Below are 18,694 nucleotides of genomic sequence, written 5' to 3' on the forward strand. Positions count from 1 at the left end.
CTTGTCACACCCACACTGGTGGGGGTTCCCGGGTCTGCATTCTTAACTGTCACCACACTGGGGCACAATTGTATCTTCAAATATTACTCATGCACTGTGAAGTTTATCTTTCTGTGCTCACCACCTCCTCCAAACAGAGCCTGCGCCTCCCTACTTAGTGAACAGAGTGAGGATGGATCTTGAGAGGGGTGCCATCGTGATCCAGAAACAACAGTGAACAGCTTCAGAAGCGGGAAGGAGCCGAGGCTGAATGGAAGTGAGAAAGACCTAGCTTGTCCTAGCAGGGACATGGGAGAGTAGAGAGGAAGAGGGCTGTAGATGGTGGAGGAAGAGGAGCAGCCACAGGCGGAGAAGCCAGGCAGAGCTCGGCCCTGGGATGTGGGTCAGGGTTTTACACCTCCCCCTCCTCCCCTGCCTCTTCTTTCCCTTTGTTTTCTCCCCTCCATTCCGTATCTCTCTTAAGACCAGGAGTATTTATTAGCAGAAAGCTTATTTAGAGGTATCTGTACCTACAAATGTGAAAAATATTCATTACAGGTACACCTCAACTAAATAAATGTAAGATTTTACAAGTGGGTAAAACACCTAAGGAAAGATAAAATCATGTATTATGAAACAGGGGAGACTGAGTATAGACCCAAAGGAGTGGAGCCTGGATTTTATGGAGTTGTCCACTCATCCTGTTCACAGTCACACTGTTCACAGTAGCCAAGATGGAACCAAACTGTGTCAATCAACAGATGAGTGGAAAACACACAATACAGAATAGCATTCCTCCCTAAAAAAGAAAGACCTGTGACATAGGTAACACATGGTTGAGCCTTGAGAATGTTGTGACGAGTCTGCCAAAAAAGGGCACCCATATGTGATCCCCCCAAACCCATAGAGACAGAGGGCCAGGGTGGCTGCTGAGGGGCACAGGGAGCCGGAGTTCAATGGGGACAGTTTCATCTATATACGATGGAAGAATTCTGTGGGTGGTGGCAATGGATACACAGTCATGCGGATGTTCACCCAGTGCTGAACTGTATGCCGAGAACTAGACAGTCTATATATTTTAACATAGTTTTCAAAGCCGACCGAAGGTACATCTGTCCATTTTCAGGAAAGGGTTAGCCCTTCGTGACTTGGTTTTGGAATTCTGGGTATTCCACTCTAGCTAACTGTTTTCTTTTAGCCAAAAAGAACCTTCATTCCTTTTAAAAACGTCTTATGCTTTCTTGCCAGATAGGTGCCTTCGGAGCAGGTGCTTCCTGGGCTGGAATATTCTGACCCTTCTGAGCTTGTGGAGGAGTCCCTGCCTTTTGGGCTGTGACCTTCTGGGCAGGGGCCTTTTGGGCAGGGGCCTTCTGGGCAGGGACCTTCTTGCCTGTCCTCATTGCCCCCATCAGTTGGTAGTTTAGCTTCAGCAGCAGCAGCAGCAGCAGCAGCAGCAGCAGCTCCTATAGCCAACTGTTACTATAGTCATAAGGGCAACTGACATTTTTTTGGCGGGGAGCAGAGGAGTCCAGAAAAGCTTCCAGCATAGCCTCTTTTCAATGCTTCTTAACTTCGTTCTTGATTATTCTGTTCCTCATTTTCTTTTCTTGCATGACTCTGAAACTATCAAAATCCGTCAACTTGACTTTCCTTTCTCTTGCGTCTGTCTTCTGGTCCTTCTTGTGGTTGTCCAGTTTGCATTGATGTCTACCTTCTCCCAAGCTTTTCTTACATGCTTCTGAGAAGGGGTGGGCACTGTGTGGGAACTTGGAAAGGAAGTCAGTAAGTGGCATGCATTTGACAGGGATGGCATGCTCCCTTACCCCACCAAAGCCACGTTCTGACCCACAACACTTAGAGTTATGGCCAGTTTTTCACCATGAAGCCCAGAGAAGACATAGGCCACTGAGCCAAACTCCACAAAAAAACAAAAACAAAAACAAAAACAAAAAACAAAACAAAACAAAACAAAAAAACCCAAATGTCCTATCAGTGATGAGAAGGACTGATTCATTTGAGAATTGAATCAATTCTCAATTGGTTCAATTGAGACAGAGTCTCCCTCTGTAGCCCAGGCTACCCTGAAACTTACTATAGAGCTTAGGTTTGCTTGATCCCTCAATAATCCTCTTGCCTTAGCTTCACCAAGTTTGGGCACCAGCCATTGTACCCATCTCTGGCTGTGTTTCCAGTGACAAAATCCCAGTGGGTAGGGAATGAGGTACAGAGATGGTCCATAAGCTCCGCTCCCTCTGGAGGGCTCTGACTGCCTCTGTGACTGCCATGTGGGCAGGAGTTCAGATGGTTTCCTGAGCATAGACTCTGAGCCCTACCATGCTGCACACCTTGGAGTCAGAAGCAGGGTCTGAACATACAGAGTGATTGGTTCATTTTCCTTAAACTAAGACAAATGCTTTAAAAAACTGCACAGCAGACTTCTCGGGAAATAGTACCTCTTAGGAGTTTTAACTGAAGTGTTAAAGGTTAAAGTGTTAAAGTGTTAAAGATATAAGTTGGGCTTGATGGCTCGTGTCTGTCATCTCAGGACTTGGGAGGCAGGGGTACTAGGGTTACACTGTGATGTCTTTTTCTAAAAAAAACAAAAAACAAACAAACAAAAAAAACCCCCAAGACCCAAACTTTAAAGGCCAAGTTCTCTCCACAGTGGTAGTTTGCCTCGGTAAGGAGGCCAGAGCAGGACAGAATCGGTGGAATCTTCTCAGTGGACCCTTCTCAGTTCACAGTAAAGACTGGCATGTGGAAACATCTGCTGACACCTCTAGGAGACCCCTGCCGGCCCTTCCTGGGCAGGGTTTGTTTCTTTCTGAAGTTGGTTCCCAGAAATCTCATGAGAAACACCCCTCCTCCGCCCCTCAGAGAAGTTTAGAGCCTTTAAAGACTTGGGTGACTCGGGACAGTTGGCTGAGAGCCTGGCTGTGTCTCAGTTCTTCTCCAGGTCGGTTACAGACCCGGGTTCACTCGGACTCTGTAGGGTCAGGTAGAGAGCCCCCCTCCCCCCCCCGGGGTTCTGCGGGACATCAGTCTGAGGCCACCACTACTGTATGAGATCCTCTGTTTCCGGGTGAGTTTCTCAACCTACAGGGCCCAAGAGGACAACAACTCTTCTTCCCACGGGTGCTTCGAGCCTTCCCAGAGCAAGCACCTCCTCCAGTGGAAACCCGCTCTTGGCTCCTGTTCCGCTGTCGCCCACAGGATGGCAGCCCGAGCGCTGGAGGAGAGCGAGAGTGTCGGTTAATTTCACAGAAAATTAGAGCCAGTAATGCTGTTTCCAATTTGAAAACAGAAGTCTGAGGTTGTCTCTAGAGACGACTTGTCTTCACCATCCCGACTGCCACAGGAAAAGAAAGTGTGGCTGACAGCGGGCCGCCCCAGGGCTGGCGTGGCCTTGAGCTTTTGCTGGCTCGTCAATATTCGGAGTCTGTAGGGCCCTGCCTCGGGAGCCTGGACCCACATTGTCCAAATTCATATCTAGGAGGCAGGCCCTTCCTGAAGATGTCTCTGGCATTCTGCCTCAGCTACCGACTGCTGCCTCCTGACCCGATGAAGTCTTACCGTCTCGGCTCCTGTTGGTTGGAGGTTGTGGGCTGGGGGCTCGCTCTGATGTACATTACAAGTTTGGGACAAGCAGCTTGCTACCCTGTTGGGGAACAATGGACTCCATCATGGTCACCTTCATCCACAACAGCACCCTGAGTGGTGCTTTAAGCCCAGGCTTTCATATTTTAAAGACCAAGAAGAGTATCCACAGCCCCCAGACCATTGAAAGCAGGGCTCTCTGGGGGATTGGGTGCACACCACCCCAGTAGGTAGCACTTCTGAGTCTCTACCAGGGGCTGGGGACAGGGAACCGAGTCAGCTTCTTTAGGAACACAGGCTGCCACTGCCTGGAAGCACTGTCCAGTGTCCTGTCCCCAACAGGAACTAAACCTGTTGAATCTCAGCTGATCAAAGAAATCACATCAAAGTGACTTCTGAGGTGGCGAGGGGCTTTAAGGCTACATTCTTAACCATACACAGCTTGGGACTCTGCGTGGTGTAGAACTGACAGACTTGGCCTTTTTGGCTGTGGGCTTGCTCTTCAGAACTACCAGGGTTCATGCTGGTACATCTGGGCTCCAGGCTGTGAGACTGATTGGGTGCCTAACAGGGTGGGCCCAGTGACATCTATTAGCTTTAGAAGCCACAGGCAGAGGAGTATTCCAAGCTTGCTGTTAGACAAGAGGCATTGTGGGTGTCCTTAGTCTGTGCTGGAGCTGAGGAAGGAACACCCTTTAGCAGAATGAGGCCCCAGAGATGCTTGGCTGCCCAGATGCAGCTCTGCTGGTCAGCGAGGAAATGGCCCTGCTATGGGAGGAGATGGTAAATGGAGCCCTGTATGTGGCTCTGTCTTCTGACCCTGACACCATAGGACACTCAGGACATCTGTCCTCTCTGGGAGAGGAAGTGGTCACACAGGCAATGACTAGGTCACAGTGGTTTCTCTTCCCTTCATGGGGCTATCATCTAACTCTACAAAGCAGAAGAGACCATTTTTTTCCCCAAAATTTATTTATATATTTTACACCCCAGTCACAGTTTCCCGTCCCTCCTTTCCTTCCAGTTCCTCTCTGCTTCTGCCCTGACCCCCTCTATTACCCCCCCCCCCCCAGTACACTCCTTCTCTGTTTCTGTTTAGGAATGGGCAGGTCTCCCATGAGTATCAACTAAACATGGCATATCAAGTTGCAATAAGAATAAGCACCTCCCCATGTGAAGGCTGGACAAGGTGACCCAGTATGAGGAGTATGGTCCCAAAAGCCACTAAAAGAGTTGGAGACAGACCCTGTTCCCACTGTTAGGAGTCCCACAAGAGAAGCAGGCTACATAACTGTAACGTATATGCAGAATGCCTAGGTCAGTTCCATGCAGGATCCCTTGTTGGTTCAGTCTCTGTGAGCCCCTATGAGTCCAGGTTAGTAGATTCTGTGAGTTTTCTTATGGTGACCTTGACCCCTCTGACTCCTACAATTCTTTTTCCCTGTTCTTCTGCAGGATTCCCTGAACTCCGTCTAATGTTTGGCTGCATCTGCTTCCATCAGTTGCTGGATGAAGCCTTTCTGATGACAATTGGGCTAGCCATCAATCTATGTGTATAGCTCAATATCTTAGGAATCATTACATTGACATTTTTTTCCTCCAGTCATATTTGGTTCTGTCCTAGGTCTCTGGATCATCCAGCTAGTGGGTCCTGGTGCTCCAGGCAGTGTCAGGGGTGGGCTTACTCTCCTGGCATGGGTTTTAGGCTACACCAGTCATTAGTTGGCCACTCTCTCAAGCTCTAGGACACCCTTACCCCAGCACATCCTATAGGCAGGACAGACTGTATGCCGAAGATTATGTGGCTGGACTGGTGTCCCATTCCCTCCACTGGAAGTCTTGCCTGGTCACAGGAGATGGCCAGTTTAGGATACATATCTGCTATTGCTAGGAGTCTTAGCTGGAATCATCCTTTTATATTCCTGGGAAATTCCCTTGTACTAGGTTTTTACCTGACTCTGAATCCCCCTGCTTTCCAGTAGTCTCTTTCAGTACTCTCTCCCTCCACCCCCGACCCAACCTGATTGCTCCTGTTCCCATCCCCACCCATCTGCAGTCCACTCACAAAATCTCTTCTATTTCCCCTTTCTAGGGAGATCTGGGCATCCACCCATGAACCCTCCTTGTTACCTAGTTTCTCTGGGTCTGTAGATTGTAGCATAGTTATTCTTTATTTTGCATCTAATATCCATTTATGAGTGAATACATACCATGTTTGTCTTTCTTGGTCTGGGCTACCTCACTCAGGATGATTTTTTTCCATCCATTTGCCTTCAAATTTCCTAGTATCCTTGTTTTTAACAGCTGAATAATACTCCATTGTGTAAATGTACCACTTTTTTTTTTAATTCATTCCTCGGTTGAGAGGCATCTAGGTTGTTTCCAGGATCTGGCTATTACAAATAAAACTGCTGTGAACATAGTTGAGCAAGTGTCCTTGTGGTATGATTGAGCATCTTTTGGGTATATACCCAAGAGTTGTATAGGTGGGTACTGAGTTGGATTGATTCCCAGTTTTCTGAGAAACTATCACACTGATTTCCAAAGTGGCTGTACAAGATCGCACTCCCACCAGCAATGGAGGAGTGTTCCCCTTGCTCCACATCCTCTCCAGCATGAGCTGTTGCTTGTAGTTTTGTTCTTAGCCATTCTGACAGGTGTAAGATGGAATCTCAGAGTCATTTTGAGTTGCATTTCTCTGATGGCTAAGGATGTTGAACATCTCCTTAAGTGTTTCTTGGACATTTGAGATTCTTCTGTTGAGAATTCTCTGCTTAGATGCATACCCCATTTTTCAACTGGGTTATTTGGTTTGTTAATGTCTAGTTTCTTGAGTTCTTTATATATTTTGGAAATCAGCCGTCTGTCAGATGTGGGGTAGGTAAAGATCTTTTCCCATTCTGAAGGCTGCCGTTTTGTCTTATTGATGGTATCCTTTGCCTTACAGAAGCTTTTCAGTTTCAAGAGGTCCCATTTATTAATTGTTGATCTTAGTGGTCTGCACTATTGGTGTCTTGTTCAGGAAGTTGTCTCTTGTGCCAATGCACTCAAGGTTACTTCCCACTTTCTCTTCTATCAGGTTCAGTGTAACTGGATTTATGTTGAGGTCTTTGATCCACTTGGACTTGAGATTTGTGCAGAGGGATAGATATGGATCTATTTGCATTAGAAGAGGCCATTCCTAAAGGCACCGTGTGAGTAGAGGAGGCCCAAAGGCCCACCAGTCTCACTCTCTCGGGGTCCAGCCTTTGGGTGGGACTTGGCCTGGGGCTGGGGACAGGAAGCTCAGTTCACTGATGGCTACCTTTCAAAGACTGTCATCATAGAGTAGTCTGTCCAGTTTTGGGGGGTAAGGATACTTGTACCCCAATTAAAAGGGAAAAAATAGCAACATGGTAAGCTGTGGGTATGTATCAGGGCAGGTGACAGAGAATCCAGTTCGCTGCAGAAGACTTGAAAGGGGCCGACTATAAGTGGAGGGGTGAGTAGGTGGAAGTTAGTGTGGCTGGGCACACTAGGAATGTGGTGGGGACTCTGGGCATGATGACAGGCTTGGAGTAATTTCCAGGATAGCTGAAAAGAGGGTATATTGAGCAGAGGAAGAGGGTCTGACCTCTCATCATCCTTCTGCTAATGAGCTCTGTCATCCAGCAGTGGGAGGTCTTGGCTAAAGAGGTACTGGGCTGAGGAGTGCATAGTCCTGGTTTGGTATCTGTGAGCTGTCCATGGGCAAGTGTTAAGAGATAGCAGGGTGGATCAGGCAGGGCTACCAGGGCCTGAGTTCCAGCACCACAGGCTAGGGAGGAGCCCTGGCTCTGTTGAGCTGGACCCAGCACTATCAGGGCTCAGTTTATGGATGATGGCCTTGGAAGCAGCTTTTGCTCAGGCCCTGGGAATTCATGCTACCACATGAACGTCCCAGTTGCACATAATTTTGAATTAGAAAGAATTACAACGGCTATTTTTATTTTCCATGAAAGACCTTTTTAGTAAAAATGAGTTTCTTAGTTTGGCTGTCCTATTGATTATAATGCTCATTTGGGCCTATAAATTTTAAATGGAGTGGCAGAAAAGAAAACAATCAATTTTACTCACAAAATGGTAGGTCTGTTGCTCATCTGCTTATGCTACACTAGAAATGATAATCCTGACCCTACAGGGTGGGCACATTCTCCTTCCCCTCAACATCTAGAGATGTAGAGATGAGAAAGCTGAGCTTGGTGTGTGTGTGTGTGTGTGTGTGTGTGTGTGTGTGTGTGTGTGTGTGTGTGACATGGTATGGAGGCCACCAGCCACCACAATTCCTCACTGGCAGGATCAGAAGGGAAAGTCACTGTGCCACACAGATCCCAAGACCAGAGTGCCCTCAGCCATCAGAAGTGGCACAAAGGCTGCTGGGTACTCACCTATTCTTTGGTGATTCACCCATCCTAGGGGTTCACACCTGTTTCTCAGGAATCCGCTTATTTCCTGGGGATCCATTTATTTCCTTGGGACCAGTCTTTTTTCTGGAGATCCCCTAGGGATCCTACCTATTCCCCAGAGATCCACCTCTCAAAGGCTGAGAATCCCAACATGCTAAGCCTGAAATACAAGCTGCCTCGGGGCTTAGAGTCCCCATTCCCTGGGGACCCACCATTCCCCCAGGGAATAGTCACCTGACTATTGCTTCATTGTTCATTCATGTCTGCATTGACTCCTCCCTGCTGTTTGGTCCCTTGAGTGACATAAAGCAAACAACAAGTTCTCAGTCACCCTTTCCTAGATAGAGTGTAGGTCCTTATTCACAAGGACACTGAGATGTTGAGGTTAGTGTCTGTCTCCCCATCCCATGGTCTAGATGTCGAGCTATCCTGTTCTATAGACTCAGTTTCCTTGACAGAGCAGGCTATGGAATTTTTATCATACTGGCCCCAAGAATGACCATTGATAGGGGAAGATGGGAGGTCTCAGCATCACCCAAACCTCATTACTAACATGAAGCAGAGAAGCAGGGCAGCAGCCACTCGAGAGTTCTTACCTTTACGACTCCTCAGACCAAATGGGGTACCAAGATCCTGTCTCCCCGCCTTATATTCCTGTCTCCACCTCCCTAGTGTTGTGATTAAAGGCGTGCACTGCCACTGCCCAGCTCTGTTTCTCTACTAGACTGGTTCGATCCTGTGTAGCCCAGGGTGGCCTTGAACTCTTGATCTTCCTGCTTCCTTCTCCCAAGTGCTGGGATTAAAGGTGGGTGCCACCACTGCCTGGCCTCTATGGTTATCTAGTGGCTAGCTCTGCACTCTGATCTCCAGGCAAGCTTTATTTGTCAGGACACAAACAAAATATCACACAACTCTAGACAAACCTTTTATTGAGCCTAAAGTTGCTACAACAGGGTAAGCATAAATGCCTTACCACACCCCTCATGGCACAGTCCCTCATGCAAATGAAGGACTGTGTTTGCACCAATCACAAGCCATTACGGAAAAGTGCCCCTCCTGCCTGGGGGTTGGGGGTGGGGTGGGGAATGGCCATCTAGAGTTTTCTGAGACCCATCTTGCTTAGAGTGCTGTTTCCAAGGCTAGTATGGTGGACTCTCTGGAGTTGTCTTCAGCAGAGGGAACAGCGGTCCTCTGCAACTGCAGGAGTGACCTCAGAGAGTGACTATAGAGCGGTGGTTCTCAACCTTCCTAAGGCTGTGGCCTTTAATACAGTTCCTTATGCTGTGGTGACCCCTAGCCATAAAATTATTTTCGTTGCTACTTTATAACTGTAATTTTGCTACTGTTATGAATCATAATGCAAATATCTGATATGCAGGATATCTGATATATGACCTCTGTGACAGGGTCTTTTTGTCCCTAAAAGGTCACAATCCACAGGTTGGGAACCACTGCTATATTGTGTCCAAAGCAGTCTGAGTGTCACAAGGGAAAGCTGGCTGGTAGTCGTAGGATGTGCTTGGCTGACAGCTCCTCAGATCGTGGCTGCCAGGCATCAGGGAAGGGGCTGTTGAAGAATCAGCTCTTGATAGTGTCGTCATTCCCAGAAAGCACTGAGAAGGCATTTACAAAGGAAGACAGCCCACTGGCATGAGCAGCGCTTCAACCGTATTAAAAGGGCTCTGGTAACGAGTACTCCCAGGACTCCAGAAAGAGGTGTGTCCCTCCAACCTGCCTCCTAACACTCTCCTCTGTCGTCAGGATCTACCTGCTAGACCACGAACAGTTTGATGACAAGTGACTTTTTCTTTTTTTTCTGTTTTTGCCTTTTCCAGATCCATGTTAAAAAACACGTGGTCTTCAGTAAGTAATTGTTGAGGGACTGGTTGATTAAGGATGAGCAGAGTGAGAAGGAACACATACTACCTTCCTGTAATTGAGTTCTTACAGGAGGAAAACCTGTTCTAAACACAGGGAGAGGCGATATTCCACAATGGCATTTGAGGAGACCTAGCATTTTCTCAAGGGTGCTCCCCATGCTATTGGTTTCTGGATGCCTTGTTGGAATGCAGTCTGAAATCCCTTCCCTGGAGATGCTGGGTAGCTGGGGTAGGTGCACGTTTGCCCCATCCAGGAGCTGGGTTCCATCTACTCATCTTGTGATGTCCACTTGTGTGAAGATCATGCTGGCAAAGGGTAGGTCACTCACAGAGGGCTGTGGCCAAATGGACCATTTAGCTTCTTCTTTTAGAACTAGATATTTTGTGAAGAATTTTTATGTAACTTATCATACTTTACTTTTTTATTTCAGGTAGTTTATGCTTTCTGGAAGTTTATAAAATGCTTTAGATTTCATTGCAATGTTTCCCTTTTTTTTTTTTTTTAAAGATTTTTGAAGCCTAAGTAGATTTTGAAGCCTTAGCTTCTTGCAAAGTTCCAGGATAATATAATGCTGTCTCCTTGAACTCTATGAAGGTGACAACCCATGGTTCAGCAGCTCTCAGGATGGTAACTGTGCCATGGGAGAGGAATAAAGCTCAGCCATGGCCCACGTCACACTAGACCCCAGCACGCTCGTGAAACATACTCATCCAGTTTCCAGCCCAGACCTGCTTCCTTGGCTGTCCCTGAATCTGCGTGCCCCTCCTGCTTTGGCTGGGTGAGGACCACTATGTGTCATCATTTCTAACACTCACTACCTTTGTCCTTTTATGTTGATATTTATACCTTTCCTGAGTCCAAAATGCATGAGGAGCTTACAATGCCAAGTCAGACCTGTGACAGCAGAGGTAGGATCCAAGTCTGCAGTAAGCACGCGGAAGAGCAGGCACAGGGCAGGGGGTTTGCTCAGTGGCTTGACTTGCGTCCTTCTGTACTGGTTGAACCCCGATGAGCAAGGAATGGCGTCATGCTGTACTCTTGCCCCTTCGGGGCTAGGACTGTTGTCTGCGGAGAGAGGGCTCCCTGAAGACTCCTAGGAAGGAGGCTGGGGCTCCAAACCAGGACAGGTGCAGACACAGGAGTGGTCTTCCAGGAGAACGAGCCACACTCTGCCTCAAATTCACGCTTTGATCCCAAATGTCCTGCCTGACAACTCTGTTAGTCTCGGGTGCTGGCAGGTGGCAAGGATGGGGAGGCTGTGCTCAAGGGACACTTCTCAGCGGGGTCACATGGCTGGTGTAACACAATCAAGTGCACCTGCATACTTTATCCACAACAGGACTCCTACCACTCATCCTAAGGACGTGAGTGCAGATGGTCACCTGGCCTCACACGCAAGAGAGTGTCATAATCAGAAGCAGCATGAGCTTCCAACAGGCAGGAAATGGCACCACGGATTAGAATCCTCGTTTCAGGTTGGGGGGATGGCTCAGTTGGTAAAGCTCAGTTGGTGGCATGATGGCTTGAGTTCAAACGCCCATCACATACATTAAAAAGCCAGGTATGGCATATATATGCAACCCTAGCACTGAAGGACGGAGCCAGATGGATCCCCAGAGCCTGCTGGCCAGCCAGTCTAGCTGAAACAGCGAGCTCTGGGCTCATTGGGAAATACTGTTTCAAAAAAAGATGGAGATTGACTGAGGAAAAGATGCCTGGTGTTGACCTCTGGCCTCCATATGTGGCCTCCACAGACACACATGTATGTTCACTCACATACACATGAATATGTATATATTCATATACCTGCATGCACATACAGTCAAAGACTGCACTGTCGTGGGATGTGAGGAGACTCTGTGTGAAAAGGTCAAGCTTGGTGTTCATTTGGTGTATATATCAGCTCTACAATCATCTGTTAAACACCTCCTGAGTGCTGAGTTCTATTGTAGGCGCCTGTGTGTAGGATCCACATTGACGTCACAGAGAGGTTATCTTACTTCTCCAAGTGACACTCAGGAGACCAGCATTTTGAGAGAAACCGTCTCACCTGAGACTCTTCAGGCTCTGGGTGGATTCTGACCCTGACAGTCTGACTTCAGCATACACACATTCACCCTCACAAACACACACAACTTCACAATCACACTGTTGGAAGGGCATGTATAAAATGTCAACATGCTACATTTCAATGGATAGCACCTAGGTTTCTTTCTCCTGTTTTTCATGTGCTTTCCAAAATCTGGATTATATACCTGGCTTATTTTTCTGAGGAAATGAAAAGGTGTTTTAATGGGAACCGGCGTGACACGCTCATGGTTGGCTATGCAGAGCGTTCGGCTGGGTGTCTTCCCACCACCAAAGCCACACCAGCGCATGTTTTAGGTGGCCTTGATTCTCTGAGTCAGCTCTGAGGTAAAAATAGTCTCTGGCCACTGCAGGGTTTCCTGAGAGCGAAGGAGCAGACCTGATGGAAGACACTGCAGCTCCCAGCCGTCAGACCAGACCAGTGGCCAGCATGCCACAGCCGATGCCCTGCAGGTACCAGCCCCTTTCAGAACTGAGAACGTGGGCTGCCTAGAGCTTACAGGGCACCCACAAGGGGATGTGGTTTGTAGTCAGCTCATTCCCAAGCCTGCAACAGGTTGTCCTATTAAGAAAATGACTTCTTGATTTTTGTATTAAGTTTTTAAGGTCACAGACACTCAAGGAACCCTAATAATTTTAACTTAGTGTTCTCTGATGTGAAAGGTAACAGCTGGAGGCTTTACCTGTGGCTTAGAAAGGGAAGCTTACTCATGGAATGGCTTAGCCAGGTGCTGCCTGGAACAGGTACTCCAATGCCCTGAGCACACTGCTCATGGCACATATGCACAATAGTTCACAAGCATAGGTGTAGAAGGGCCCCACAGGCATGTTCACACTCACACTGTGCACCCATCCACTGCGTGTGACTGACTATTCTCAGTCCCAGTGAGTGTACTAGGTGCAGATTGCTCCAAAGCATCACAAACAGCAAACATGACTGTGTCTTGACTCAGTTCCCAGTTTCCCTGAGTGAAGGGTGAGTCACAGCTAGAGCAGGGAGGCAGAGTCTCAGACTCTCAGTGCTCCCAGGGCTAAAGCCACACTGTCTGTTTCTACAACTCCCTTTATTTCCTGTTGGCTTAAAGCACCTGCTTTCATATCTTATGTTGGGAAACTGAGATACTGCTCCACGAATGTTCTGTGATTTGAAGGAAGTGGTAGCTCCAGGTGTATACAAACCTTAAACCTCAGTTTGGATTGTGCTGAAATGGTTGATGCCCCGGGCACATTGGGGCTGAGATCAGGCTCCACTTCCACTTTTCCGAATTGAATCTCAAGAAAGGGTCTTCCTGGGCACAATGCCACTGGTGGATGGCCATCTGGTTTTATGTGCAGACCTCTTGGCATTATAAACTTCCTCCTTTAGACCTCTTGATGATAAGGAGGTGGCCCCCGAAAAGGCTTGGTGATCCCACAAAGTCCACATGGTGCTTTTTCTAAACCAAGTCTGTGACTGAGCAGGACTTGAAACCAAGGTTACATCTGCACAAGGGAGACAGAACCTCCCATTCCGGGGGGCTGTGAGAAAGCAGGGGGGACAGTCACAGTTTCCACGAAGGTCCCACAACTGGCATGGGAAACAAGTCGCTGTTACCTGTACTGGGCACTGCCAGTGCCTATGAGGCTCCAGGGACACACCCTTGTCTTGGGCCCACACCCTCTGCTGGGACAGGCCCTCATAAGGGCCATATTGGATGTTGTGATTAGCTTTTATTATGGAACGTTCTTCAAACAGCAGCCTCAGCTCTTATCCTTTAGGACATTCTTCCTGAGTCTATCCTGTTTTGTTTTTAACATCTGGGGTCTCTAACAATTGGCCATAAAGCCAAGTGCTGTGGTCTCAGCTACTCTGGAGGCTGAGATAGATGGATTTCAAGTTCAAGACCAGCTTGGGCAATACAAACAAAAATAACCCAATCACTGGCGAATGTCATATATTTCTTCCCCTGATTGAAGAGAAAAGGCCAAATCCTTCCTATTCTCCCAACTCCATCTGCATCATCTTTGTTACAGATATATAAACAATAAATACTTAGCAAACAGAATGGCACTTCCTTCTCTGGGAATGAACATTTCTATTTTCCCATTCACATTACTTTCTGCACAGGCACGAATGGACTCCAAGCTCCAAAAACCCCCATGTCTCGTCTTATATGTCCTGCCAGTTTCTTCTCCCCAAAGATTCTGCCCATTATGACTTGACTCCCCCCACCCCCGTTTCAAATCCCAATACTCCAACTCCCCATTGCCTCTACTGTTCTCCACACTGTGACTCCCTCTGCTTCAGCCTGCTTTGTCTCGTGACTGCAGTGCAGGAACTTGGGCTCTCCAGGTGTGGCTCAAGCATCTTCTTTCCTGGTTTTCTCCATGAGATGTAGACATATGGACTGTCCTACCTTGCAGGGAACTAGATAGATGGTTTGAATAAGTGGATGTGTCTGGGATGTGAGGTCATACCACATCTGCTAGCTTCCAGGAATGCTCTGCAGATGTTAGAAGCCACTGTGGGTCCCACTGTCTCTGGAGATCTGCAGGTTTCTATCCTTCTAATGAGGTGTGGAATGAGTAAGTGGTCTTCATTCCTAGTGGACCCCTCGAGATCTTCCTGCCAAGGGACGAGTCCTTTAGTTTCACTAACTCTCTTGACTTCGCAGTTGGTGGTCTCTTTTTTCCATCTTTGGGCCTTTTCTGGACCCATACCCAGGCCCTCAAGACTTCTTCCCTATTGATCTTGGTGTCTTTTCCCAGCACTTCCCTCATGTGCCAGCTCTTACGGACTTTCCTCATCATCGCTTTGACTTTCAGGGACTTCTTGTGTTTGTTTTGTGTGCTCCGATGAGAGCACAGCATTTTCTCCACACTTCATGGTTGTGGTGCCTATCCGGGCAACGAGGTTAAGGTTTCTTCCCACACCTCCTGCTTCCTTCAGTTGCTTCCAGTTTCCACGTTTCACACCTGGTTGTGTTTGTATTCCCTCTGCTCAGGTGTTGTCTGTGTTTCACCGTTTAGACTGGCCAGCTTCCTTGACAAAGTTGGATTTGTTTGAACGTCTGTCCCATCTGGCTTAGAGGTGACGTCTTGGTGTTTGCAGGGGGCAGAGAGTCCAGGCGCCAGGACTGGGGAGCAGCCTGGTCACCGGGTCCTGACGGCATCTTCTCAGCTTGCATGCATCTCACCCCTGCCAAAGGCTTCCAGGACTCTGGGGCTCTGGGCGGTTAGGAGGCATCTTCTGATTCTCCACTGTCTTATTAGTTACTTTCTCAGGTCTGTGGACATGGACTTTCTGGGCTTTCCTCTTTGTTCCCTGTTTGTGCTGTTTTGTTTAAGAAAATCTTGTACTATGGTTGAGTTTTAGGAGAAAACAAAATAGACTCTCCCTCTCTCGCTGTTTTTATACAGCTGTTAGCTCTAACAACACTTTAAAAATACAGTATTTGTTTCATGTCTAGTATCCTGCTATGAGTGAGTACATACCATGTTTGTCTTTCTGAGTCTGGGTTACCTCACTCAGGATGATTTTTTCTAGATCCATCCATTTGTCTGCAAACCTCATGATGTCATTGTTTTTCTCTGCTGAGTAGTATTCCATTGTGTATATATACCACATTTTGTTTATCCATTCTTCAGTTGAAGGGCATCTAGGTTGTTTCCATGTTCTGGCTATTACAAACAATGCTGATATGAACATAGCTGAACAAGTGCTCTTATGGTGTGGTTGAGCATTCCTTGGGTATATGCCCAAGAGTGGTATAGCTGGATCTTGGGGGAGATGGATTCCCAATTTTCTAAGAAAGCGCCATATTGATTTCCAAAGTGGTTGTACAAGCTTGCATTCCCACCAGCAGTGGAGGAGAGTTCCCCTAGCTCCACATCCTCTCCAGCATAAGGTGTCTTCAGTGTTTTTGATCTTAGCCATTCTGACAGGCGTAAGGTGGTATCTCAGAGTTGTTTTGATTTGCATTTCCCTGATGATTAGGGATGTTGAGCAATTCCTTAAATGTCTTTCGGCCATTTGAGTTTCCTCTGTTGAGAATTCTCTGTTTAGTTCTATAGCCCATTTCTTAATTGGACTGTTGGGCATTTTGATGTCTAATTTCTTGAGTTTCTTATATATTCTGGATATCAGTCCTCTGTCAGATGTGGATGACTTGTCTGCTACTCACATCACCAGGGAGGCTACCTGGAAAACAGGACCCCAAGAAAGACACAGGGATCGCCCAATGACAGAGAAATGGAATGAGATCTACATGAACAGCCTGGACATGAGTGGGGGTAGTGTAAGGCGAGGGTCGAGGGAAAGAGAGCTTGAGGGAGCGGGAGATCCCAGCTGGATCAACAACAGAGAGGGAGAACAAGGAATAGGAGACCATGGTAAATGAAGACCACATGAGAATAGGAAGAAGCAAAGTGCTAGAGAGGCCCACAGAAATCCACAAAGATACCCACACAACAGACGGCTGGCAATGGTCGAGAGACAGCCCGAACTGACCTACTCTGGTGATGGGATGGCCAAACACCCTAATTGTCGTGCTAGAAACCTCATCCAACTACTGAGGGATCTGGATGCAGAGATCCATGACTAGGCCCTGGGTGGATCTCTGGGAGTCCAATTAGCGAGAATGAGGAGGGTTTATATGGGCGAGAATTGTTGAGACCAAGGTTGGATAAAGCACAGGGACAAATAGCCAAATGAATGGAAACACATGAACTATGAAACAATGGCTGAGGGGTCCCCACTGGATCAGGCCCTCCGAAGGGGTGAGACAGTTGATTGGCTTGATCTGTTTGGGAGGCATCCAGGCAGTGGGACCGGGTCCTGTGCTCATAGCATGAGTTGGCTGTTTGAAACCTGGGGCCTATGCAGGATTGTTTGGCTCGGCCTGGGAGGAGGTGACTAGACCTACCTGGACTGAGTCTACCAGGTTGACCTCAGACTGTGGGGAAGGCTTTGCCCTGGAGGAGATGGGAATGGGGGGGGGGGGTTGGGGGGAAGGTGAGGGGGATGGGAGGGGGGAGAACAAGGGAATCCGTGGCTGATATGTAGAACTGAATTGTATTGCAAAATAAATAAAAAAAAGAAAAAGAAAAAAAAGAACCAGAAAAAAAAATACAGTATTTGGGCCAGCAAGACAGCACAGTGTATAAAGTCACTTGCTGACAAACAAGATAACTGGAATTCAATCCCCAGGAACTACACGGTGGAAGGAGAGACTCACCTCCCGAAGTTGTCCTCCGGGCCCCTCCCATGCCACACCAACCTCTTCACCCACACTCTAGACCTGGAAAGGAGTTACAGCCTCCATTCTAGCACAGTCCCCTCTGTGCCCCAGACTTCACTTCACTTCAGTCATTTCCAACCTTTATGCCTAACCTGCCTGCCCATCCTCTCTTCGCCTCAACCTGCTCTATCCACATCAGACACAGGATTAACGAAAGAAATCTACATGCCCAGATCTCATCACAAAAATACAAACAACGTGAAAGACCAAGCCAGTATCTTCTCTCTATCACCTACCAGTCCTGTGGGAATGCTAGTCAATGAGAACTATCTAGCTGAACCCCAGGACCCAGACTTTAAAAGAGTAATCACAAGCTTCACCAAAGAATTCGAGGAGTTGAAAGGAGCTGTAAAGAACCGACTCAAGGCAATGAAGGAGAAAAGCTTAAGGGGAATAAACAACTGCGTGCTGCTCAGGAAAACACAAATATAGGTCTGATGGGAATGGTGAAGACAGCACAGGACTCGAGAACAGAACTCGATGCAGAGACAGAAACACCGAAGAAGGCTCAAGCTGAAAGGAAGATGGATTTGAAACATCCAATAACTCAACCAGAAAACTCAAAGGGACGCCTTACATGAAGAATGGATCAAACAGAGGATAAACTATCAAGACTCAAAGATCAAGTAGAGTATTTAGGCCAAATAATCAAGGCATATGAAACTACACACACACACACACACACACACACACACACACACACACACACACACACACACACAAGGAACATACAGGAAATATGGAACACTAAGAAATTAAAGGCATAGATGAAGGAGAAGAATCTCAAGTCAATGGCAAAGACTAGATATTCAACAACATCATTGAAGAAAACTTCCCCAAACAGAGGAAAGACACACACATACAGATACAAGCTGCACACAGAACACTGAAATAGATGAGACCAGAAAAGAAAATCCCCACAGCGTATCACAGTTAAAACACCGAGTATACAAAACAAAGACAGTGCATTGAAAGCTGCAACAGAAAAAACACAAGTTGCACATAAAAGAAAACCCATCGGAATAACAGCTGATTTCCCAGTGGGAACTTGGAAAGCCAGAAGTGCCAGAGTGATGCACTCCAAGTCCTATAGACCATGATAACCAACCTAGACTAATAGATCCAGCAAAAATGCCCACCATGCTTGAAGGAGAAAGAAAAAATGTCCATGATATAAACAGTCTAAAAAATTTTATGTCCAACAAACTAAACATTAAGACAATGCAGAAGGCAGTATTTTGGGCTGAAGAGAAGGCTGAGCATAGGAGAGAGACTGTGGAAAGAGATATGAGGCCGTAATTATTAAAACACAAAGTACTGCCGAGAACACAAATAATAACACCCAAAATCAACAACACCATGACTGCAATTAACACACACATTTCAATAATAACTTTAAATATTAATGGTTTCAATTCTCTAATCAACAGGCAAAGGCTGACTTCA

General features: G+C 47.2%; 1 pseudogene; it reads right to left on the bottom strand.

Annotated features, from left to right (window-relative positions):
* Positions 1-1,210: 1,210 nt before the first annotated feature.
* Positions 1,211-18,694, bottom strand: part of LOC128112386 (60S ribosomal protein L14-like) — a 58,454-nt pseudogene continuing 40,970 nt past the window's right edge.

This window comes from Peromyscus californicus, unplaced genomic scaffold (assembly GCF_007827085.1).
Source record: "Peromyscus californicus insignis strain IS unplaced genomic scaffold, ASM782708v3 Scaffold_17__1_contigs__length_78620276, whole genome shotgun sequence".
NCBI classification, from domain to species: domain Eukaryota; kingdom Metazoa; phylum Chordata; class Mammalia; order Rodentia; family Cricetidae; genus Peromyscus; species Peromyscus californicus.